Source organism: Saccopteryx leptura, chromosome X, assembly GCF_036850995.1.
Source record: "Saccopteryx leptura isolate mSacLep1 chromosome X, mSacLep1_pri_phased_curated, whole genome shotgun sequence".
NCBI classification, from domain to species: domain Eukaryota; kingdom Metazoa; phylum Chordata; class Mammalia; order Chiroptera; family Emballonuridae; genus Saccopteryx; species Saccopteryx leptura.
Window position 1 is genome coordinate 44,417,432 of NC_089516.1, and position 25,877 is coordinate 44,443,308.

The 25,877-nt window shown below is 40.9% G+C and overlaps 1 protein-coding gene across 1 annotated transcript in view; it reads right to left on the reverse strand.

The window, feature by feature from the left end:
- Positions 1-25,877, reverse strand: part of ZNF81 (zinc finger protein 81) — a 119,109-nt gene that overhangs the window by 37,124 nt on the left and 56,108 nt on the right. The gene's annotated exons all lie outside the window — the stretch shown is intronic.

Genomic DNA, 25,877 nt, shown 5'->3' on the forward strand with positions numbered 1-25,877 from the left:
CTACTGGGTACTTACTGGTCTCGGTTGTTTTTTTTTTTTTGTTTTGTTTTTTTTGTTTTTTGTTTTTAGCGAGAGAGACAAAAAGAGGGACAGATAGGGACAGACAGGAAGGGAGAGAGATGAGAAGCATCAATTCTTTGTTGTGGCACTTTAGTTGTTCCTTGATTGCTTTTTCATATGTTCCTTGACTGAGGGGCTCCACAAGCCAAACCAGTGTGACCCCTTGCTCAAGTCAGTGACCTTTGGGCTCAAGCCAGTGACCATGGGGTCATGTTTACGATCCCATGCTCAAGTCAGTGACCCTGTGCTCAAGCTGGTGGGCTCACACTTAAGATAGTGACCTTGGAAATTCAAACCTGGGTCCTCTGTGTCCCAGGCCGATGCTCTATCCGCTGTGCCACCACGTGATCAGGCCTATCGGGCTCGTTTTGCAAGGCCTTGACTGTCCCATGATCCCAAAGCATATGCCCTCTATCATATCAAGTTTTTCTCCTGATTTGCTTAGGTTATGATGTGATCCCTCAAGGCCAATCTGGGACAGGAAAACAGCCACTTCTGCCATATAGATTCTGCAACAGATTAAATGGAATCTTAAGGCCACACAGGCCTTGGTATTGGCACCCATTAGAGAACTGGCACAACAGGTGAGAGTGTAGCTTATTTCTCTGCCCCTGAAGGACTGATTTAGAAATAATCAGCACAGTCCAAAAACCAGAGTATGCTCTCAAACCATCACCACCTTGGAAGAACTGGGGTATCTACCCAAACACAATAAGCATTACTTCCTCCACTCATTTCCTGAGTCAAGTGGGAAGGCTTCTGGGTGAAACCTTACTGGATGAGCAAGTCTGATGGCTGTTTTATGGACAAACCTCTTGGCAATGCATAAGGATACACTTGATTGGCGGTAATGTTGCTCTTCTATTAATCAGGGGCAAAGCACATGTATATATAGTCTTTAGGTTTGTGTTGGTAGCCAGAGCTGTTTCATGTTTGTTTGTTTGTTTTTGTGAAGATTTTACTTATTCATTTTGGGGAGTACAGAAAAGAGAGAGAGAGAGAAGAGAGAGAGAGGGGGGGAAGGGGGAGGAGCAGGAAGCATCAACTCCCATATGTGCCTTGACCAGACAAGCTCAGGGTTTCAAACCAGCGACCTCAGCGCTCCAGGTAGACGCTCCATCCACTGTGCCACCACAGGTCAGACAGAGCTGTTTCATGTTTGGAACACACATTTAAAAAAAAGGAATTAGAAAAACAGAGATAATTTAAAAAGGAATTCACCCTGTAACACTCCCATACTTCTGGTAAAGAAGGAAGGTGGATTTGATGAAGATGGACAACCACCATAGATTCATACAGGATCTTAGAGAAGTAAAGAAATTTGTTTTCTGTTAACCACTATAGTTCTTAACCCTGCAATTATTCTGACTTTGGTACCACAGTCTGCTACATTTTCCTCTGTAAATTATCCATGTTCTGCATCTTTTTTCTGTTCCTCTAGCTAATGAGTCTAAATTCTTGTTTAAGTTTTATTTATAAGGACTCCAATACTTATGGCAAAGGATTCCCCAAGGGGTTTGGGGCTCCTATTACCTATTTTCTCTTGTTATTCACAGGAAAATTCAGGGAAGTTTTTCTCGCTGGAGGGATCTATAATTATTCCATATGTAAGTGATTTGCTGGTAGCTTCCAAAACTAAAGAGCAAAGTAGAATTGGTACGTTGGCTTTCTTACAATTCCTTGCTTCACTGGGGCATAAAGGTTCTCTAGCCAAATTTTAATATTGCCTGACTGAAGTAAAATATTTAAGGTGTCTATTGTTAAGTGAAGGCTACAATTTAGCAGATGAGAGGACTTACTATGATGAAAAAAACAACACCAGAGACCATCTGGAGGGAGGTAGGGGAAGCTGCAGACAGCAGGCCCAGCTCCTGCAGAGGGAAAGGCCTCTGGGTGGAGCACTCACACGTGATTCTCCAGAGCCTCTGATGTGGTCCCTAGAATCTGAGAGGTGTGCAAACAGCTACGACTGGCTATAGTCTCTCCCCTGGTTCTGCGGATTCCAAATTTTAAAAAAACCTTGTTTTTGTCATGAAAACAAAGGCATTGCTAATGGAATTTTAATTCAAAAGGTGGGGTTGCACTACAGACCAGGGGCATATTTCTTAGTTCTTACCTCCAGTCCTGTATTTGCATGTCCCACAAGCTGTGACAGCTACCTTACAAGTATGTAAGACAGCATTTATCAGTATGTCACCTGACTAACTATGAACAAATATTATTCTCCAATATAATTTTGGGCTTGAACGATGCAATCTCTTAAAACCTGCTACTTTTTTTTTTTTAACCAGGTCTTGATCAAACAGGTGGTTGCAAGTGTCCCATGGTCACAGAAGCAGACAATTAAGGCAGCAATCTGAGTTTTCTGATATTCCTGTTTAAAGTATATATTTGAAAACGTTTACTGATGGGTTATGTACGTAGAGTGAAAAGAGCCATCTTGGGCTGAATGTGCTGTCGTGACTGCTCAGAAGATCTGGGAAGCTTATAATTGTGTCTGGCTTTAGATTAGCACTAGCAGCTAAGTTAATAGCAGCTCTAGGACTGCCATTCTTGGTTCAGGACTTAAAGCAAATATTCATAGAAGTAAATATATGTTTGGTGGTTATGTAATGGGGCCAATTTGAAAAAATAGGGGATTCTTTTCTCATGAACCGTTGGTGGGAATGCATACTGGTGTGGCCACTGTGGATACCAGTGTGGAGATACCTCAAAAAAATTAAAAGTGGAAGTGCCTTAGGACCCAGCAATTCTACTTCTAAGAATATATACAAAGAAACCTGAAACACTGATTTGAATATATGTACCCCTATGTTCACTGCAGTGTTATTTATAATAGCCAAGATTTGGAAGCAACCCAACTGCCCAACTGTAGATGAGTAGATAAAAAGCTGTGGTCCATTTACACAATGGAATACTACTCAGCTGTAAAAAGAAGTAAATTTTACTCGTTGTGACAGCATGGATGGACCTAGACAGCATTATGCTAAATGAAATAAGCCAGTCAAAGAAGACAAGCACTATGTGATTTCAGTCATATGTGGCATCTAATGAACAAAACAAACAAACAAAATAGAAATAGAATAATAGAGAACAAACTGAGAGCCATCAAAAGAGAGGGAGGTTGCAGGATTGGGTGAAAAAGGTGAAGGCATTAAGAGAAAAAATCATAGACACAGACAACAGCATGGTGATTACTAGTAGGAATGTGGGGGGGAGGCAGAAGAGGGTAGAGGGAGAATAAATGGTGATGGAAGGAGACTGGACTCGGGGTGGTGAACACACAATACAATATAGAGATGATGTGTATTATAGGTTGTACACCTGAAATATATAATTTTATTAACCAATGTCACCCCCTATAAATTCAACAAAAATAAAAAATAAATTAAAAAATAAAAAGGGACAATTTGACTTTGGGTGATGGGTATACAATATAAACAAATGTCAAAAGGATCTGGAGATGTTTTCTCTAAATCTATGTATTCTAGTTAACCAAGGTCACCCCGTTAAAATTAATTGTCTAAAAAATATATATATGCTTGGTTGGTATTGTGTCATCAAAAAAATCAGTTAATTAACAGAGGGATTTTTAAAGCATTAGACTTACTACCCTTACCAAAAAGACAAACTTATTCAAAATATATTCAAGAGATGTGCTATTTGTCAGCAGAATTCTTTACAGGCAACTACTAAGGTAAGCACCAGACGCCTTTCCCAACCAATTGGTGGGAGTTGGATTTCACAGAAGCAATGCTTGCAGAAGGTAAGTTTTGTCCAGTCATGGTGTGTATGTCAGGATAGCTTCAAATAATTGCTTTCTTCAAAAAGCCAATACTTAGGCAATGGTAAGGATTCTCTAAATAAACATAATTTCCATTTTGAAGCTACCAGTATACTGAATTAGACAGAGGAAGTCAATCTATTTCCACTGTTTTTCAGGATAGAAAGAAATGGAATTTTCCAATTCCAAGATGGCGATGGAGTAGGCAGATGGATGTTCCACTCATCTCCTCCCAGGACCAAACTGAAGTTATAATTATAACTATATTTAAGAACAATTATCCTGAAAAACCAACTTGGGACTAAAAGAAGAGTAGTCTATAACCTTCATTCACAGAAGAAACCATATGGAGACTGGTAGGAAGGGCAGAGATGCAGAAAGGGCTGCCCCACTCCCAGGGGCAAGCAGATGCAGGAAAGTTTGCCATGAGAGGTGTGGATACTAAACCCCAGGCTGGGTGCTCCAACCTAGAGCACCAGAGCCTAGAAGAGGTGACCACATCGCATTTGACAGTGAAAAGAGGTGAAGTTTCCATCTACGAGAAAGAGATGGGAGATCTCAGAGATGTGGGCACCCTCTTAAAGGTCCAGTGCAGAAAATATCAATCATAGCCACTTACCCTGGGCTCTGGCAGAGGGAGGGCTGAGAGGGCCAGAGTCACATGAGGAGAATGTGAAATTGTTAAACTCAGGGAGAGACTCCATGGGGTCACAGCTACCGGAACCCTTGTGCTGAATCATTCCCCAATACTGCAGTTGTCATCTTTCTTGAGTGGAGCAGTCCCCTCTGTGTGGCATCAGCCTGGGGAAAGCAACTGCCTCTACTTTGGAAATCTCTCTTGCCCCACCCTATAGACATTGGGTCTTGCTGAGAAGTAAGGAGTCTTAGCCAGGAATCAAGGGCTGAAAAAATTCAGGGATGACAGTGACTCAATTGTTTGGTGTTGAAGCTTGAGCTTTCCCCCTCACTTTCCTGAGAATATGACTGGTGCTTCTGCCCCACAGGAGATTCAGCAGAAGCTGTCTGGACTGTGGGCAGGCCAAATCTCTGGGTGTCAGAGGCCTCATCTACTGGACTCCTACTGGAATCCTTACAAAGGTCTGTGAAAAAATTCAAGACAGACTGACCCCTGGGACCCTGGGGTGAGAATCACACCCACTACCTTTTTTTTTTTTTTTTTTTTTTTTTTTTTTTTTTTTTCCGAAGCTGGAAACGGGGAGAGATAGTCAGACTCCCGCATGTGCCCGACCGGGATCCACCCGGCACACCCACCAGGGCGACGCTCTGCCCACCAGGGGGCGATGCTCTTCCCCTCCGGGGCGTCGCTTTGCCGCGACCAGAGCCACTCTAGCGCCTGGGGCAGAGGCCAAGGAGCCATCCCCAGCGCCCGGGCCATCTTTGCTCCAATGGAGCCTTGGCTGCGGGAAGGGAAGAGAGAGACAGAGAGGAGGGAGGGGTAGGGGTGGAGAAGCAAATGGGCGCTTCTCCTATGTGCCCTGGCCGGGAATCGAACCCAGGTCCCCCACACGCCAGGCCGACGCTCTACCGCTGAGCCAACTGGCCAGGGCCCCCACTACCTTTCTTAACACCTGATTAGCCCCAGCATCTATACTCTACCAGAAGTTTCTTCAGGGGACAAGCCCAACAAACAGCCAGCAGACAGAAGCAGCAGGAGGTGGATCTCAGGGAAATTTGGGCTTTTTACTGACCTGCCCCAGGCCCAGGGCTAGTAACAGCCAGCCTAGGTGTGCAGCCTGGACCTTCCATGTGCACCAAAGACAAATTCTGGATTGCTTGTATCTCCAAAAAGGTTGCTGAGTGCCAGTCATGGGTAGTGTCTTACACTGGTCTGTACCAGTTTTCCTCCTAAGAGGTCCAGAACCAAAATATCCAGAGGCCAGCTACAAACAACATCAGAGCAAGACCCAATTACCCTTACTAGCAGCATATCCAAAGGAGAGCTTGTCAGGTGCCAACTCCAGCTGAATCTAGTTTTGTTTTCTGTGGTCAGCACCTACACAGCAGCTCGTACACACTGAATAAGGTAGAGCATCACAGTTGGTCAGCCAAAGTCTCAAATATCCTGCCCCACTGGCCTAAGATCCACAAGAGGAAAGGAGAGAGGCTGAGCTCAGATATTCAAAAAGTGAGTTCCTTGGAAACTATTGTTGGGATTGGTAGAAGGGCTTAGCCACCTTCTGGGAAGTCAAAACAAACCCCAGTGGAAGACTCTCTCAACCTTCCTCCCTGGCACCAGGAACTCTCCAGGTAAAAGAACTACTGCAGAGAGGACTGTTGGCCCCACCAAACCTGACCTTGCGGCTTGCCTTGATGGGGAGAAATAGAATTAGAACACTTAGCAGTGGCCGAGGGATTATGCCCTGGAGTAGAGGCCACAGTCCCCATACTGAGCTTCTGACCAAGAGACCCTAAAGTAGGGGGTCCCACTAAATTTATCTTCTTGACCTCAGTTGCCCTAACCCACCAAGCTTGTGACCTGTGAAGGGGTTGGTGGGGTGAGGTCAGTCTGAGCCCACTTTACAGTCTTTCTACAGAAGACCAGGCAGTTGTAAGAGGAAATGTGGAGGCAAATCATAAGGAACACGGGCCCTTTTATGGAGCTGCTGTCAGCTCTAAGCAGGATGAAGTTGATCCTTACACACAGGTTGGCCCCTACCACAGACATCCAGGCACAGAAAATGCAGAAACAAACAGTTAACAGAGTTGTCGGTCCAGACAGGTAGGCCACGGTGGGTTACAAACAACGTCTGACATCAACTTGTAACCAAACTCCTCCCAGGAGGACCCAGAACCAACACAACCAGTAGTAGGATGCAGACCACAACAATGCTGGACTCAACTAGCCACACAAGTGGCATGCCCAAAGGCAGAATTCTGCAGGCACCAGACACTGCTGAGAATAACTGTGCCCCATAGGACAGACACTGCACAGCATCTAATACATGTGATCAAGGCTGACCCTTAGAGTCAACCAGCCTGAAGGGTTAACTCCACCCATGAAAAGACCAACACATTCAAGACTCATATAGAACAGGAGGGTAAATATAACCCTCAGGAAACATTGCTAAGTAAGGAGTTTAGGTGGTCTGAAGGTTATTATCATTGAGACCACCTTTGTCATAAAAATATTACAACAAATTTGGGAGTCATAGCAGAGCTACCTAATACAAAGACAAAATAGGAAGACAAGAAAATATGCCCCTAATGAATCAACAAAAGAAATACTCACAAAAAGAGTTAAATGAAATAGAAGTAACCAAACTACAAGATGCAGAGTTTAAAATAATGGTATTAGGATTCTCAAGGATCTTAAAATGTTAGAGTAAGAATGAATGATCTAAGTGAGAATTTAAACAAAGAGATAGTAAGCATTGAAAGGACATTGAAATCATAAAAAAGAACCAGTCAGAAATAGGAAATATGAAAACAATCCCCTTCACAATTGCAACAACAACAAAAATAAAGTACCTAGAATAAATTTAACCAAGGCAATAAAAGACTTGTACTTGGAAAATTATAAGACATTGATAAAAGAAATCAAGGAAGATACAAAGAAGTGGAAGCATATACCATGTTCATGGATAGGAAGAATCAACATCATTAAAATGTCTACACTACTCAAAGCAATCTATAAATTCAATGCAATTCCTATTAAAATACCAATGGCATACTTCACTGATCTAGAACAAATATTCTAAAAATTTATACGGAACTAAAAGAGAACCCAAGTGGCTTCAGCAATCTTGAAAATGAAGAACAAAGTAGGAGGTATCACACTTCCTGATATCAAGTTATACTACAAGTCCACTGTAATCAAAACAGCTTGGTACTGGCATAAGAACAGGCATATACAAATCAAAACTGCAATGAGATACCACCTCACACCTGTTAGATTAGCTATCATTAACAAGACAGGTAATAGCAAATGTTGGAGAGACTGTGGAGAAAAAGGAACCCTCATACACTGTTGGTGGGAATGTAAAGTAGTACAACCATTATGGAAGAAAGTATGGTGGTTCCTCAAAAAACTGAAAATGGGGTGACGTCACGGAAATGGCGCCGTGAGCAGCGCGTCCGACAGATCTCCCCAAAATCACAACAAATTTATCAACTAGAAACAGGAAAATTTATCTTCGGAGCAAACTGAAAGCAAAAGGACTGTTATCACTCGAATCTGAGAGACGAGGGTGTGGAGGAAGCTACCGCAGGGACGTTCATTCAAGCCGCGAGAAAGTGCGCCTGTGGTAAGTCATCCCGCACTCGGAAGCCGCCGCCGGCCGCCGCCGCCGCCAGCCGCCGCGACTCGGGTCGGTTGCAGGGCGAGCGGCAAGCAGCCGCTGGCGCGCTCCCGGTCTGGTTGCAGACCGAGCATTGCAGACCGAGCACCGCTAACGTTCCCAGCGGCCCGCGCACGGGGAGCAGGAGAGGCCCCAGGGCAGTATTCCCTACTTGGGAGATTCTCTCCGCGGGCGGGGCACCTCACCCAGCCATTCAAGCTAACAATCAAGCGTTGAGGGAGGGGCGTGCGCAGGCAGCCTGAAATACCTTCGGGAGCACAGCTGCGACCCAATTACTAAAATTAACTTAACCCGTGAAATCTGCGCACCCTCGGTTCTAATTGATAAGATCTCTCTCAGTTCACCGACCCAAGACAAGAGGCGTGATATTTTTTGGTGCCTCTAGCTAAAGGGGCGGGGGCAACTTCTGATTGATAGAGCCTCCATATTCAGGGATAAACGCTAACAAGAAGGACTTGGCAGATAATAAGATCTATACCACACTAGTCGCAAGCAGAGTCTAGTGCCTCTTCTTACCGGCCAAAACAGGCTACAAAGAGTGGAAAGCCTGGGTTGAGAGGTCCAACGGAATGCTAGACGCTGAACAATCACCTTGACAACAATTGACTCCCACCCCCGCCTGATTACACTGGAGGCCCTGACTGTCAGAGCCCTTCCCAGAGCCTTGCACTGAGTGGGGATAGAGTGGGGATTTCCCAGCTCCTTGAGTCTCTTACTCCCCAGGCAGAAGCAGTGGCAGCCTTGTGGCTGGATCGCCAGGCTGCTGGTTCGGGAGGGGGGGACTGGGAGAGAGAATCCACGAAGGCGAACTCTCTCGTCGTTAGACCCTGCAGACGCCGGCAGGCCTTGACTACCAACAAGACTAAAGCCAATTGTGTGACATTGCCATAGAACCCCATCAACTGCAAGTCCCTGCCTGGGTGTGGCGCAGGGGCAGGGCCTGGGGTGCAGAGTCGCCGACCGGGAAGAGGGAGAGAGGAGAAGGAGGAAGAGGTTGACATCTCAAAATCAGGAAAAATCCACAGACTTTGCAGCTTGTTCCACTGTTTGTTGGTTTTTTTTTTGTTTTGTTCTTTTTTTTTTTTTTCTTGTTGTTGTTGTTGTTTGTTCCTTCTATCTTATTGCCTTTATTTCCTCCACCTCAGTCCTTCTATTCTCTGCCCATCTTATGCTTCCCTTTTCTTGAACTACACTACCCATAAGTGTTACATTTTATTTCTCTTCTTCATCCTCACCCTCCTTTGGGGTTATACTCCAGGACACTTAATTCTCACTCTCTCCTCTTTTGTTTTTTTTTTGCCTTATTTTGTCTTTTTCTCTTCCTTTTTTATTTCTTCCTTCGTTTTTCTCTTTTTCTTATTTTTTGCTTTCTATTCGTTTTCTCTTTTCTCGTTTTACTTTCCTCCCATTTAATCCTCAATCACGAACAAATTAGTTAATTTGGGACTCAAGGTTTTTTTTGGCTTTGTTTTTCTTTTTCGGTTTTGTTTTTGTTTTTTTCTGGTTGGTTTGTTTTTGTGGCATTTTGGGTCCTCCCAACCCAAGGTCTCCATTGTATTTGGTCTTTGCTCCACTTAATACAACGTATTTTTACTTATTATTTTTATTTTTTCTTCTTGATTATTCCTTTTTTTGTCCTTTTTTCTGGTTCCCTCTTGTCCCTCTCATTATATCTCTTGGTTGACCGTCACCCGCAGGCAGATCAACTTATGCTTGTCTAAGATTTTCTTCCCTTTTTTTTTTTTTAATTTTTTTTATTTTTTTATTTATTTATTTATTTTTTTATTTTTTGCCCCCTTGAACTCTTCACCGCAAACCAGGCCCTCCATTATAGGCACGATATTTCCCTGAGGAGGGGAGAGGAGGGAAGGAGAACAAAGAAAAAAAAAAGGGGGGAAATAATAAATTATTACTGCTTTTTTTTGTGGGGTGTTTTACCCTTTGTTTTTTTTTTTTTGTTGTTGTTGTTGTTTGGTTTTTTTTGTTGTTTTTTTTTGTTTTTTTTTGTTTTTTTTGTTTTTTACTTTTTACTCTTTATTAAATCTAATTAGTGCTATCAACAAGACCACCCTCAGATGCCAATAAGAAAGAGGAAATCAAATATTATGGATACAAAAGAAAGAGAGGTAACACAAATAGATGTGGAAAAATCTATGGAGAAAAGACTTAACATATTGGAAGCCTTGGAGCTAAATGACAGAGAATTTAAAATAGAAATCTTAAAAATACTCAGAGATATACAAGAAAACACGGAAAGGCAATATAGGGAGATCAGAAAACAACTCAATGAACACAAAGAATATATTACCAAGGAAATTGAAACTATAAAAGCAAATCAAACAGAAATGAAAAACTCAATTCACGAACTGAAAAACGAGGTAACAAGCTTAGCTAGCAGAACAACCCAGATTGAAGATAGGATTAGTGAAATAGAAGACAAACAACTTGAGGCACAACAGAGAGAAGAAAGAGACTCAAAAATAATAAAAAACGAGAAAGCCCTACAGGAATTATCTGACTCCATCAGAAAGAATAACATAAGAATAATAGGTATATCAGAGGGAGAAGAGAAAGAAAATGGAATGGAGAATATACTCAAACAAATAATAGACGAGAACTTCCCAAGCCTGTGGAAAGAACTAAAGCCTCAAATTCAAGAAGCAAACAGAACACCGAGTTTTCTTAACCCCAACAAACCCACTCCAAGGCACATCATAATAAAGATGACACAAACCAATGACAAAGAAAAAATTCTCAAGGCAGCCAGGGAAAAGAAGAGTACAACATATAAAGGAAGGCCTATTAGATTATCATCAGATTTCTCAGCAGAAACTCTACAAGCTAGAAGAGAGTGGACTCCAATATTTAAAGCCCTGAAAGAGAGGAACTTTCAGCCAAGAATACTATACCCATCAAAGCTATCCTTCAAGTATGAAGGAGATATAAAAACATTCACAAATACAGAAAAGATGAGAGAATTTATCACGAGAAAGCCCCCACTCCAGGAAATACTAAAGGGGGTTTTCCAACCAGATTCAAAGAACAAAAGAAAACAACACCACAAGTAACAGCTCCACCAAGAACACAATAAAACCAAACTTAAACTGTGACAACAAAGGAAAAAAAAGGGGGGGAGAGAATGGAGATTAACAGTAGCAAAGGACGATGAAGTGCAGAAATACTTATAAGATAGGGTACTACAATGAATATGGTAGGTACCCTTTTCATTACTTAATGGTAACCACCCTAGAAAAAACCACCACAAAAACACATGACTTAAAAAAGGTAGCAACAGAGGAAAGAAGTATGGAACACAAACAAACAGAAACAAATGATAGAAAAACAAAAGAGAAGAATCAAACTAGATACAAAACTAACAGAAAGCAATTTATAAAATGGCAGTAGGGAACCCACAAGTGTCAATAATTACACTAAATGTAAATGGATTAAACTTACCAATAAAAAGACACAGAGTAGCAGAATGGATTAAAAAAGAAAATCCAACTATATGCTGCCTACAAGAAACACATCTAAGCAACAAGGATAAAAACAAATTCAAAGTGAAAGGCTGGAAAACAATACTCCAAGCAAACAACACCCAAAAAAAAGCAGGTGTAGCAATACTCATATCTGATAATGCTGACTACAAGACAGAAAAAGTACTCAGAGACAAAAATGGTCACTTCATAATGATTAAGGGGACACTGAATCAAGAAGACATAACAATCCTTAATATATATGCACCAAACCAAGGAGCACCAAAATATATAAGACAGCTACTTATTGACCTTAAAACAAAAACTAACAAAAATACAATCATACTTGGAGACCTCAATACTCCGCTGACGGCTCTAGATCGGTCATCCAAACAGAGAATCAATAAAGATATAGTGGACTTGAACGAAATACTAGAACACCTGGATATGATAGACATCTACAGGACACTTCATCCCAAAGCGACAGAGTATACATTTTTCTCTAGTGTACATGGAACATTCTCAAGAATTGACCATATGTTGGGCCACAAAGACAATATCAGCAAATTTAGAAAAATTGAAATTGTACCAAGCATATTTTCTGATCATAAAGCCTTGAAACTAGAATTCAACTGCAAAAAAGAGGGGGAAAAACCCACAAAAATGTGGAAACTAAACAACATACTTCTAAAAAATGAATGGGTCAAAGAAGAAATAAGCGCAGAGATCAAAAGATACATACAGACAAATGAAAATGAAAATACGACATATCAGAATCTCTGGGATGCAGCAAAAGCAGTAATAAGAGGAAAGTTCATATCACTTCAGGCCTATATGAACAAACAAGAGAGAGCCGAAGTAAACCACTTAACTTCACACCTTAAGGAACTAGAAAAAGAAGAACAAAGACAACCCAAAACCAGCCGAAGAAAGGAGATAATAAAAATCAGAGCAGAAATAAATGAAATAGAGAACAGAAAAACTATAGAAAAAATCAATAAAACAAGGAGCTGGTTCTTTGAAAAGGTCAACAAAATTGACAAACCCTTGGCAAGACTCACCAAGGAAAAAAGGCACAGGACTCAAATAAATAAAATCCAAAATGAAAGAGGAGAGATCACCACAGACATCATAGATATACAAAGAATTATTGTAGAATACTATGAAAAATTATATGCCACCAAATACAACAATCTAGAAGAAATGGATAAATTCCTAGAACAATACAACCTTCCTAGACTGAGTCATGAAGAAGCAGAAAGCCTAAACAGACCAATCAGCAGGGAGGAAATAGAAAAAACTATTAAAAACCTCCCCAAAAATAAAAGTCCAGGCCCAGACGGTTATACTAGTGAATTCTATCAAACATTCAAAGAAGACTTGGTTCCTATTCTACTCAAAGTCTTCCAAAAAATTGAAGAAGAAGCAATACTTCCGAACACATTTTATGAGGCCAACATAACCCTCATACCAAAACCTGGCAAGGATGGCACAAAGAAAGAAAACTACAGACCAATATCTCTAATGAATACAGATGCTAAAATTCTAAACAAAATACTGGCAAACCGAATACAACAACATATTAAAAAAATAATACATCATGATCAAGTGGGATTCATCCCAGAATCTCAAGGATGGTTCAACATACGCAAAACGGTTAACGTAATACACCATATCAACAAAACAAAGAACAAAAACCACATGATCTTATCAATAGATGCAGAAAAGGCTTTTGATAAAATACAACACAATTTTATGTTTAAGACTCTCAACAAAATGGGTATAGAAGGAAAATATCTCAACATGATAAAGGCCATATATGATAAACCATCAGCTAACATCATATTAAATGGCACTAAACTGAAGGCTTTCCCCCTTAAATCAGGAACAAGACAGGGTTGTCCACTCTCTCCACTCTTATTTAACGTGGTGCTAGAAGTTCTGGCCAGAGCAATCAGACAAGACAAAGAAATAAAAGGCATCCATATTGGAAAAGAAGAAGTAAAGGTATCACTTTTTGCTGATGATATGATCCTATACATCGAAAACCCGAAGGACTCCACAAAAAGATTATTAGAAACAATAAACCAATACAGTAAGGTCGCAGGATACAAAATTAACATACAGAAGTCCATAGCCTTTCTCTATGCCAACAATGAAATATTAGAAAACGAACTCAAAAAAATAATCCCCTTCACGATTGCAACAAAAAAAATAAAATACCTAGGAATAAACATAACAAAGAATGTAAAGGACCTATATAATGAAAATTACAAAGCATTGTTAAGGGAAATCGAAAAAGATACAATGAGATGGAAAAATATTCCTTGTTCTTGGATAGGAAGAATAAATATAATCAAAATGGCCATATTACCCAAAGCAATATACAAATTTAATGCAATTCCCATCAAAATTCCTATGAGATTTTTTAAAGAAATGGAACAAAAAATCATCAGATTTATATGGAACTATAAAAAACCCCGAATAGCCAAAACAATCCTAAAGAAAAAGAATGAAGCTGGGGGCATTATAATACCTGACTTTAAACTATATTATAGGGCCACAATAATCAAAACAGCATGGTATTGGCAGAAAAATAGACACTCAGACCAATGGAACAGAATAGAAAGCCCAGAAATAAAACCACATATATATGGTCAAATAATCTTTGATAAAGGGGCCAACAACACACAATGGAGAAAAGAAAGCCTCTTCAACAAATGGTGTTGGGAAAACTGGAAAGCCACATGCAAAAGAATGAAACTCGACTACAGCCTGTCCCCGTGTACTAAAATTAATTCAAAATGGATCAAAGACCTAAATATAAGACCTGAAACAATAAAGTACATAGAAGAAGACATAGGTACTAAACTCATGGACCTGGGTTTTAAAGAACATTTTATGAACTTGACTCCAATGGCAAGAGAAGTGAAGGCAAAGATAAATGAATGGGACTACATCAGAATAAAAAGTTTTTGCTCAGCAAGAGAAACTGATATAAAAATAAACAGACAGCCAACTAAATGGGAAATGATATTTTCAAACAACAGCTCAGATAAGGGCCTAATTTCCAAAATTTACAAAGAACTCATAAAACTCAACAACAAACAAACAAACAATCCAATAAAAAAATGGGAAGAAGACATGAATAGACACTTCTCCCAGGAAGAGATACAAATGGCCAACAGATATATGAAAAAATGCTCAGCTTCATTAGTTATTAGGGAAATGCAAATCAAAACTACAATGAGATACCACCTCACCCCTGTTAGATTAGCTATGATCAACAAGACGGGTAATAGCAAATGTTGGAGAGGCTGTGGAGAAAAAGGAACCCTCATTCACTGTTGGTGGGAATGTAAAGTAGTACAACCATTATGGAGGAAAGTATGGTGGTTCCTCAAAAAACTGCAAATAGAACTACCTTATGACCCAGCAATCCCTCTACTGGGTATATACCCCAAAACCTCAGAAACATTGATACGTGAAGACACATGTAGCCCCATGTTCATTGCAGCACTGTTCACAGTGGCCAAGACATGGAAACAACCAAAAAGCCCTTCAATAGAAGACTGGATAAAGAAGATGTGGCACATATACACTATGGAATACTACTCAGCCATAAGAAACGATGACATCAGATCATTTACAGCAAAATGGTGGGATCTTGATAACATTATAAGGAGTGAAATAAGTAAATCAGAAAAAAACAAGAACTACATGATTCCATACATTGGTGGAACATAAAAATGAGACTAAGAGACATGGACAAGAGTGTGGTGGTTACCAGGGCTGGGGGGAGGGAGGACAGGGGGAGAGTTAGGGGGAGGGGGAGGGGCACAGAGAACTAGATAGAGGGTGGCGAAGGACAATCTGACTTTGGGCGAGGGGTATGCAACATAATTTAATGACAAAATAACCTAGACATGTTTTCTTTGAATATATGTACCCTGATTTATTAATGTCATCCCATTACCATTAATAAAAATTTATTTAAAAAAAAAAACAACTGAAAATGGAATTACCTTATGACCCAGCAATCCCTCTACTGGGTATATACCCCAAAAACTCAGAAACATTGATATGTAAAGACACATGCAGCCCCATGTTCATTGCAGCATTGTTCACAGTGGCCAGGACATGGAAACAACCAAAAAGCTTGTCAGTAGATGACTGGATAAAGAAGATGTGGCACATATACACCATGGAATACTACTCAGCCATAAGAAATGATGACATCGGATCATTTACAGCAAAATGGTGGGATCTTGATAATATTATACGAAGTGAAATAAGTAAATCAGAAAAAAACAGGAACTGCATTATTCCATACGTAGGTGGGACATAAAAGTGAAACGAAGAGACATTGATAAGAGTGTGGTGGTTACGGGGGGAGGGGGGAGAGGAAGAGGGAAAGGGGGAGGGGGAGGGGCACAAAGAAAACTAGATAGAAGGTGACAGAGGACAATCTGACTTTGGGTGATGGGTATGCAACATAAGTGAACGACAAGATAACCTGGACTTGTTAACTTTGAATATATGTATCCTGATTTATTGATGTTGCCCCATTAAAAATAAAATTATTAGAAAAAGAAAAAAAAAAGAACAGGCATATAGATCAATGGAACAGAACAGAGAACCCAGAAATAAATCCACACCTTTAAGGACAATTGATATTTGACAAAGGAGGCAAGAGTATATACAATGGAGTAAAGACAGCCTCTTTAATAAATGGTGTTGAGAAAACTAGACAGGTACATGCAAAACAAATGAAACTAGACTACCAAGTTACACCATTCCAAAAACAAACTGAAAATGGATAAAAGACTTAAATCTAAGTTGTGAAACCATAAAAATCTTGGAAGAAAATACAGGCAGTAAACTCTCCAATATCTCTCAAGCCAATATTTTTGCTGATATATCTCCATGGGCAAGTGAAATAAAGGAAAAAATAAATAAATGGGACTATATCAAACTAAAAAGCTTTTGCACAGCAAAAGACACCTTTAACAAAATAAAAAGACAACCCACACAATGGAGAACATATTCACCAATACATCCAATAAGGAGTTAATAACCAAAATTTATAAAGAACTTATAAAACTCAATACCAGGAAGGTAAGCAATCAAAATGGGCAAAGGACTTGAACAGACCCTTCTCCAAAGAGGACATACAAACTGTCAGTAATCATCGGAGATGCAAATTAAAACCACAATGATATATCACCTCATACCTGCCAGAATGGCTCTCATTAACAAATCAACAAACAAGTGCTGTTGAGGGTGTGGAGAAAAGGGAACCTTCCTGCACTGCTGGTGGGAATGCAGACTGGTGCAGCCACTGTGGAAGAGTATGGAATTTCCTCAAAAAGTTAAAAATGGAACTGCCTTATGACCCAGATATCCCACTTCCAGGAATTTGTCCTAAGAACAAAAAACACTACTTCAAAAGATATGCACCCTCATGTTCACTGCAGCATTGTTTGTAATAGCAAAGATCTGGAAACCACTCATTTGTCCACCAGTTGATGAGTAGATAAAAAAGCTGTGGTATATTTACCCAATGGAATACTATGTGACTGTGAAAAAGAAGGAAATCTTACTTACTTTTTGTGATGGCATGGATGGACCTGGAGATTATTATGGTTAGTGAAATAAGTCAGGCAGAGAAAGACAAATACCATATGATCTCACTTATATGTGGAATTTAGTGAACACAATAAACTGAGGAACAAAACAGAAATAGAGGCAAGGTCACAAGAAACAGATGGACAGCTGTCAGAGGGAAGGGGGAAGAGGTGATGGGACCGAAGATGGTGAAGGGATTACGGAAAATCATATATACATAACACATAGATACAGGCAACAGGGGAGCAACAGCCAAAGAGAAAGGAAGGGTGGAAGTAGGAAGAGGGGGAAATATGGGGGCAGAAAGAGACTGCATAGGGCATGGAGGGCGCGATGTGGTGTGTAGAGTGCGTTATATTGAGTAGAGTAGTTGAAACCATGAGAACACAATAAATTAAAGAATTAAAAAAGGTGGAAATTACAAGCCACAGTGTAGGAGAAAGGAGAGACAACAGAGGACTTATAGCCAGAACGTATCAAGAACAACAAAATAGTAAGAAAAAGCAGACTACAGAACAGTCAGAGGTCTTATTTGAACAGACATGTAACAGGGTGCCCAATCTCATTAATTGTAAGGGAAATGCAATATTTAAACCATAATGTAGGCCCTGGTTGGCTCAGTGGTAGAGCATTGGCCTGGCGTGCAGGGGATCCGGGTTCGATTTCCGGCCAGGGCACATAGGAGAAGCGCCCATTTGCTTCCCCACCCCCCCTCCTTCCTCTCTGTCTCTTCCCCTCCTGCAGCCAAGGCTCCATTGGAGCAAAGATGGCCCGGGCGCTGGGGATGGCTCCTTGGCCTCTGCCCTAGGCGCTAGAGTGGCTCTGGTCGCGGCAGAGCGACGCCCTGGAGGGGCAGAGCATCGCCCCCTGGTGGGCAGAGCGTCGCCCCTGGTGAGCATGCCGGGTGGATCCTGGTCGGGCGCATGCAGGAGTCTGTCTGACCGTCTCTCCCCATTTCCAGCTTCAGCAAAAAAAACCCCCCAAAAAACCCCATAATGTAATACCCCCAACTCCCAACAGAATGGCTAAAATGAAGAAGACTGACCATGACAAATTATAGCAAGGATGAGGAGTCATATCAGCAGCTCGTATGCAGCTGGGGAGAGTATAAAATGGCACAATCTTTTAGGGAAACATCTTAGCCTTCATCAAAGCATATGTAGACCATATGAGGAAACAATTCTAGGAAAATAACAACAGAAACCCTTGGCTGATGCACCAGGACACATGTATAAATGGTCACTGTAGCATTTATATTATAACATGAGACATGTGGAGAACTGTCTCCCCACAATATCCTCCCTTCATTTGTGCACTGTCTTGCCTTCTGCAAATTTTCCCATTAGTATACTACTCTGTCAGCCACTCTGATTAATGTGACTGACAGAGATGAAGGCCAAAACTGTTCAGTTTATCTTATGCAACAATTAATTAATCAACAGGACTCCAGGCGGCAGAATGAGGCCAATCTGCAGTATTTTGTTCAACCATGATATCCATGGTTCCAGATTCAATCAGCTGAACAAATCCTTTAAAGCCATCAAGGCTTATCTTCCAAAGCCAGGTGTCTTTCTATCTAAATTTCCAAATTGACTTTTCCACTTGGTGTGAGACACTAGTCCAGGTACAGCAGGATGTATTAGTGATTGCACAGCTTCTGCTTTGGCCCAAGGGGGCAATTTCATCATCTGTAACAACCCTGTATGGTAAGCTGAGCCTGACTTGCCTTCCAGTGCTAAGATAGTGTGTTGATCACCTCAGATAAAGGCAGGGACAAATGTTCTACCACTTTTTTAAATTGGATGATTCCTATCATAGGACTATGTACCCTTATGGTGTGCATAAGTAACAAGCCATTCACTCTTCTAGAAAGCTCTTGCTAGCAGCCAAGTACGTAGCCTCTTTTTGGAGAGATCCTGAAAATCATTTAAAGGCTACCTGAACCCCCAGCCACCATGTTAGACACTTGCAGGTCGCTTATGACCACCCTTAAGGTGCAGATCACCTTATTTTTGGAAGGAAGGCGAGTTACTGCCTGGCTTCTGCACAAGAATGACAATCCCAGGGTGCTCCCAGAAGGAAGTATTGTTTACAAGTGTAGGGACCCCCTAAGGGAAACCTCCAGCAGTCAGGAGGCATAGGTTAACAGTGCCTCCAGTATGGCCTCTCAGATGTACTAGATCAGGGGTCCCCAAACTTTTTACACAGGGGGCCAGTTCACTGTCCCTCAGACAGTTGGAGGGCCGGATTATAAAGAAAACTATGAACAAATCCCTATGCACACTGCACATATCTTATTTTAAAGTAAAAAAAACAGAACGGGAACAAATACAATATTTAAAATAAAGAACAAGTAAATTTAAATCAACAAACTGACCAGTATTTCAATGGGAACTATGCTCCTCTCACTGACCACCAATGAAAGAGGTGCCCCTTCCAGAAGTGCGGTGGGGGCCAGATAAATGGCCTCAGGGGGCCGCATGCGGCCCGCGGGCCGTAGTTTGGGGACCCCTGTACTAGATGCACTGGATGATAATCTAACTGTTAAAGACAAAACTGAGCAGGAAAGGAAACTGATTTTATTCAGGCTACTGCAATCAGGAGAGCACAGATGTGAAGATCAGTGTCTCGGCAGGATGGTTTTGCTTTTACTTTCATAGTGACGATTACACAAGTCATGATGGAGAGAGATTTACAGGTGAGATTGTTTCTGCATTCAGGAGAAGTCTCTGTCAGCTGGAAAGGAAATGCTTATCTCTGTGTCTAGCTATAGTTTAAGGGGACAAATTTCTAATCTCAGTTAATCATTCATGAGGCAATGGGGAGTTGGAGGGTCTGTGTCTGGCTTTTTAGCAAGTTCAATAAAAGGAGAAAGTTTTGTGCTTGGCCTTGTCACAAGTCAACCCCAGGAGTCTTATGGGGGAGCTCATAAGAAAGAGTGGATAGCAAATCTTATCTAAGTCATAAGGGGAAAGGTGTTATTTGCGGTAAGTCATTTCTAAGGTAATAAAAAGGTGACGGGATTTCTTAATTGTTAACTGGGAATTTTACGCAGAAGTTATCTCATGTCACTGGCTATTTTTTCATAATTGAGTATGAAAGTGAAACAATCTAAATAAATTCAGTATATTTATACATAATGAATTTAAATGAAATTTTGTACATATCTGCTACATATTATATTTTATACATATTATATATTTTAGTAATTATTTTGGTGTGGTATACTGTATAGCAATCACCTACATGTAATGATACTTTTGTAATACTATAATTGCGATAAAAACTTAGTATCAAAAAAAAAAACTTAGTATCAAGAAAAGTCACTTTTTTATAATAAACAACATGACTGAACACGACAAAGAAAATATTTTACAATATCCTTGATATGTATGTTCAAACTGCGAGCAGTTAGAAGATAGTCCAAGTTTAGACAGCTCAACACTGTGATTGTTTTTGTTTACTGTACCTTTGATTTTGCGGTCTCACATCTGGAGGAGTGGGAAGAAAAGGAGTCCGCATGACAATACAGAACAGTGTGCTGTTTTTCGAACTTCGACCTTCAGGGTGAAGAGTCACAAATACAATAATCCTATATTAACCTGAGCTTCAAAAGTTGAAATAGCTAATGTAAGTGCAAGCAAGAGTTAACTCGTGAGCAGTCAACAATGTGTTACCTGTCACTGTTTTCAGGGCTCAGGTGAAGCTGAGGATTGTCAAGGTTCTTCAGTTCTATTTGGAAACTTGATCTAGTTCTTTTTTTTTTTTTTTTTTTTCTGAAGCTGGAAACGGGGAGAGACAGTCAGACAGACTCCCGCATGCGCCCGACCGGGATCCACCCGGAACGCCCACCAGGGGGCGACGCTCTGCCCACCAGGGGGCGATGCTCTGCCCCTCCCGGGCATCCCTCTGCCGCACCAGAGCCACTCTAGCGCCTGGGGCAGAGGCCAAGGAGCCATCCCCAGCGCCCGGGCCATCTTTGCTCCAATGGAGCCTCGCTGCGGGAGGGGAAGAGAGAGACAGAGAGAAAGGAGAGGGGGAGGGGTGAAGAGGCAGATGGGCGCCTCTCCTGTGTGCCCTGGCCGGGAATCGAACCCGGGACTTCTGCACGCCAGGCCGCCGCTCTACCACTGAGCCAACCGGCCAGGGCTGATCTAGTTCTTGTTATTGGAGAGACTGCCTGAAGGTGTTCATTCTAACCCAGGGGTCCCCAAACTGCGGCCCCCTGAGGCCATTTATCCGGCCCCCACTGCACTTCCAGAAGGGGCACCTCTTTCATTGGTGGTCAGTGAGAGGAGCATAGTTCCCATTGAAATACTGGTCAGTTTGTTGATTTAAATTTACTCGTTCTTTATTTTAAATATTGTATTTGTTCCCGTTTTGTTTTTTTACTTTAAAATAAGATATGTGCAATGTGCACAGGGATTTGTTCATATTTTTTTATAGTCTGGCCCTCCAACAGTCTGAGGGACAGTGAACTGGCCCCCTGTGTAAAAAGTTTGGGGACCTCTGTTCTAACCTATCCTATATGTTCATGCCACCAGCTGCATGGTATTCTTCCACCCCACAGAATGACTAACAGCTAGGGGAGGTGGTTCCAGGAGAGGAGATATTTGGAGGTGTTTACAGGTATTCTGTGTGTGTGATGCAGGAGCTGGGGCCCTCCCTGCTGTTTCCAATAGACTTCTCAGCAAGCTTGAGGGGAATGATGATAAATTTAAAGACCTTGCATCAGTTTGGGGGAGATGTTACCAGGGCATATTCCTTTGTGACGAAGGATCCAGAGGTGATTTTTTTTTTTTTTCCTGAAGCTGGAAACAGGGAAAGACAGTCAGACAGACTCCCGCATGCGCCCAACCGGGATCCACCCGGCAGGCCCACCAGGGGCGACGCTCTGCCCACCAGGGGGCGATGCTCTGCCCATCCTGGGCGTTGCCATGTTGAGACCAGAGCCACTCTAGCGCCTGAGGCAGAGGCCACAGAGCAATCCCCAGCGCCCGGGCCATCTTTGCTCCAATGGAGCCTCGGCTGCGGGAGGGGAAGAGAGAGACAGAGAGGAAGGCGCGGCGGAGGGGTGGAGAAGCAAATGGGCGCTTCTCCTGTGTGCCCTGGCCAAGAATCGAACCCAGGTCCTCCGCACGCTAGGCCGACGCTCTACCGCTAAGCCAACCGGCCAGGGCTCAGAGGTGATTTTAAAAGACAAAGACTATTAATGCTCTTCCCTTTCCTGTACCTCCCAGAGTCTAAGGTTTTTCATGTTCAGTTTCTGTGTTGTTGCTCAACCTATACTGTAGTGGAATAATCCATTGCATTATCTTGGATGGGAACACAGCCAACGAGAAAAGAATGTTTTACCAAGAGAATTGTTTTGTGATTCGAAGGCGAGTCACTGAAACAAGTCTATGTGACTGAAAGCGGTTGCTAGACTCTCTTCTTAGGCTATTCATTGAGATAAAAGAAAGGAATGTTGTGAGAACCATAGAAGCAATAACAGTTAATGCTTTTTGATATTGTATTGTTATTAAGCTATCATGCAGATATATTCCATATATCTTTAAGAAAAGGTTATGCTTGATGCTATGCCAATTTCTAGGTAAACAAGCTTTTTGAAATCTTGTGAATAAAAATAGGACACAGCGTGAACTCGGTGCCATTTGCCTGAGCGAGCGGTGGTCCTTTGCTAGTTCACTGACATTTCGTCTGCTGATCTCTCTCTCTCTGCGCCCCCGACTCACAACAACATTTGGCGCCCACTGTGGGGCCTTAAGGGAAGATTAGGAATGGACGAAACCGAAAGGGTAAGTTGGACGTGCTGTGTACGAGAAACTTTTGGGATCTACTAGCAAAGTCATGGGGAATTTCCACTCATTATTAGATGATATGTACAAGTTTTAAAATCCCTTTTAAAGGGTTTTGTTACGTCTTCTAAATGCTATTCAGAAACATTGTTATTGGTATACTCCTGAACATCTAATCAATTGAATTTGAATGTTTGGCAACAAGTAGGGAAATCTTTAGCCATACTCATCAGTACAGAGATCTGTTTGATGTTGAAATGTGGGCTGCTTATAATCTTATTGCTACAGCCTTTGGCCCTTTGCAATCAGATGGAGATTCTGTTAAAGACTTGAGTGAGCTTATTTATAATGACCCTGAAGGACCTGATTCAGCACAGAATAAACAGAATGATGACTTGGACAATACTGTCTCTGCTTCTGAAGTTACTGATAATGTTAATGAAATTCAGCCATCCACAGGCTTTCATCCCTCTTTCTTAAAAAATGAGGGAGCCCCTATAGATGATGTTGCCTGTCTAAAACATTTATTAAATAAACTACAATTTACACTAGAACAACAGAGGATTGGAAATCAGTTTACTGCTTTTCCTGTTCAAAAGCAAAATACATGTGAGCCTACAGCTCCTCCAATTCAAGGTCAAGAAATAATTGGTACTGGCAGGAAAAGGATTTTTCAATTCCCTGAAATCTCTGAAATGCCAACAGGTGCTTATGCATCATGATGATTTAGAATCTAATTCTAGTAATCTTTCTGCATCTATTTTTCCAATTATTCAACAGCCTTTCCCTTCTAATGCTCAATATCCTGGGGGAGGGCATAATGTCCAATTCAACCAAATTGAATTTACTTTCTTAAAGCTAGTCAAACAATCTGTTGCTACGTATGGACCTCAGTCCTCATATGTTCAAGGCCTTATCTCTTCTTATTGTAAAGATCATTTAATGATTCCTTTGGATTGGGATTTACTTGCTAGTAAGGTTTTGGAACCAGGACAATATTTACAATTCAAATCTTGGTGGAGAGAGGAGGCTCTTCGAATAAATAATCCCCTGGGAGCTACTTTTGAAATGCTCATCACGTTGGCGCTTATGCAGCTGTGGGACACCAAACTGGTTATACTGATGCTGTTATAGCTCAGATTAGATCGCTTGTCTTAAAGCCTACTTGCAAATCACTGGAGTTGGAGAAAATCTTGCAGCTTTACATTAGTTGGTACAAATTCAATTAGAATTAGGACATATAGAAGAATCATGAAGTCCTTAGAATTCTCTAGTCTTTGTAATAATAATAAAAAATACTTATTTTCTTTGGTGTTTTAGCTACAATCCTCTGAGCTATCATTTTGTTTCTTTCTTATTCTTTGCCTAGAAACTGAGGCAGGGGACATGTGTTGGGTCTTCTATAGAAAATATCCCAGCAGCTGCCAAGAAAATTTTCTTGGGGAAATTGTTTAGTCCCATCCATCATCAGTCTCTCTGTCAGAAAATGCCCTGATTAAAATCAGGCAGGCATCTTTTTAGTCTGACTGTGCTCTGAAATCCCGGGTTTCTCTTTGGTTTGTCTGGTCCTTTTTGTTTGATTCTAATTTCTGTTTAGTTTTGTTTAATGTTGTCTAAAATGTGATTTTTAAGGCCTGAATTAAGTGTTTACATGCAAAAACTAAAAATGCCGGCTTTTATATTGAAAAGAGTTTCACCCATATATTTTTTGCTTTAAAATTAGAAATTATTAGGAGCACTCATTTAAATTTAAATTGAATAGAATATGGATCCTTAAGACTTGCTAATTTGATTAATACATTGTAAGGTGTATTCAAAGTTTGAAGTCAAATAAGAATTCAAGTATTAGGATTAATTAAAATTATATGTTATACTTATGTTTCTGTGTTGAAAATTGTCTTGTTTTTTTGTAAAAATATGCTCAAATCTGTAAAACTAAGGAATTAAGTAAAATTAAGTCATTTTAAGAATTTCTCAAGCTGCTTCAGGCAGTTGGCTGCTTGTAAGACCACATCCTGAAAAAGGAGGCACCGAGGAAAGCTGAAATTTAGTTCCTCTGATGCCCTATTTTAGACTTAACAATACAAGACTTTTAGATATAGCTGATGCATCTCTTATTTCTAAGCAACATTAGTTTTCTTTTTAGCTTGCTTAGGCAATAGTCACTAAGCTGCAAGGCTTAGGAAAAGTCCCTAACAAAGCTCTAAAATTTTTTTACAATAGGAAGATAACAAGGATCATTTAGCCTCTGATGGGGAAAAACAGTTATCTTGTAAATAATTAAAAAGAGCAACTTTTTAATTTAGAGTCTAAACTTTCTGACAAGGAGATTTTTATACTCACTATGACCAAATTTCTGACAAATCTCTTAAAAGAGTTAAAAATGGCTTGCTCCCAGTATACAATTAACTGTCTTTATAGGCAGGAACTGCTATCCTCCTTTGTAGACTCTGAATGTTTATCTCAAAAAATTTAGAAATGTTAGCTCGGATTGTTCTTTCAAAAGCAAAAGAGTTACAATTTATGACTTAGTAGGAGAATAAGGCTTGTATTCAATCGGAATGCTAATCCTAATCATCTTATTAATATTACACAAGATGAACTTTTTAGATGGACAGTTTTCTAATTTACAACAGCAATGTAAGCAAAATGTAGGAGTGAGGATTTGCTCTTATCTCCACAGATACAGGAGACCAGTAGATACCTTCCAGAAGATTGAAGCCTCGGCATAAGTCGGAAATAGAAAAAAGGGAGATTTGACAATTAAATAAACTTATCCAGGAGGCAAAAAAATGTTTTAATTAAGACTAAG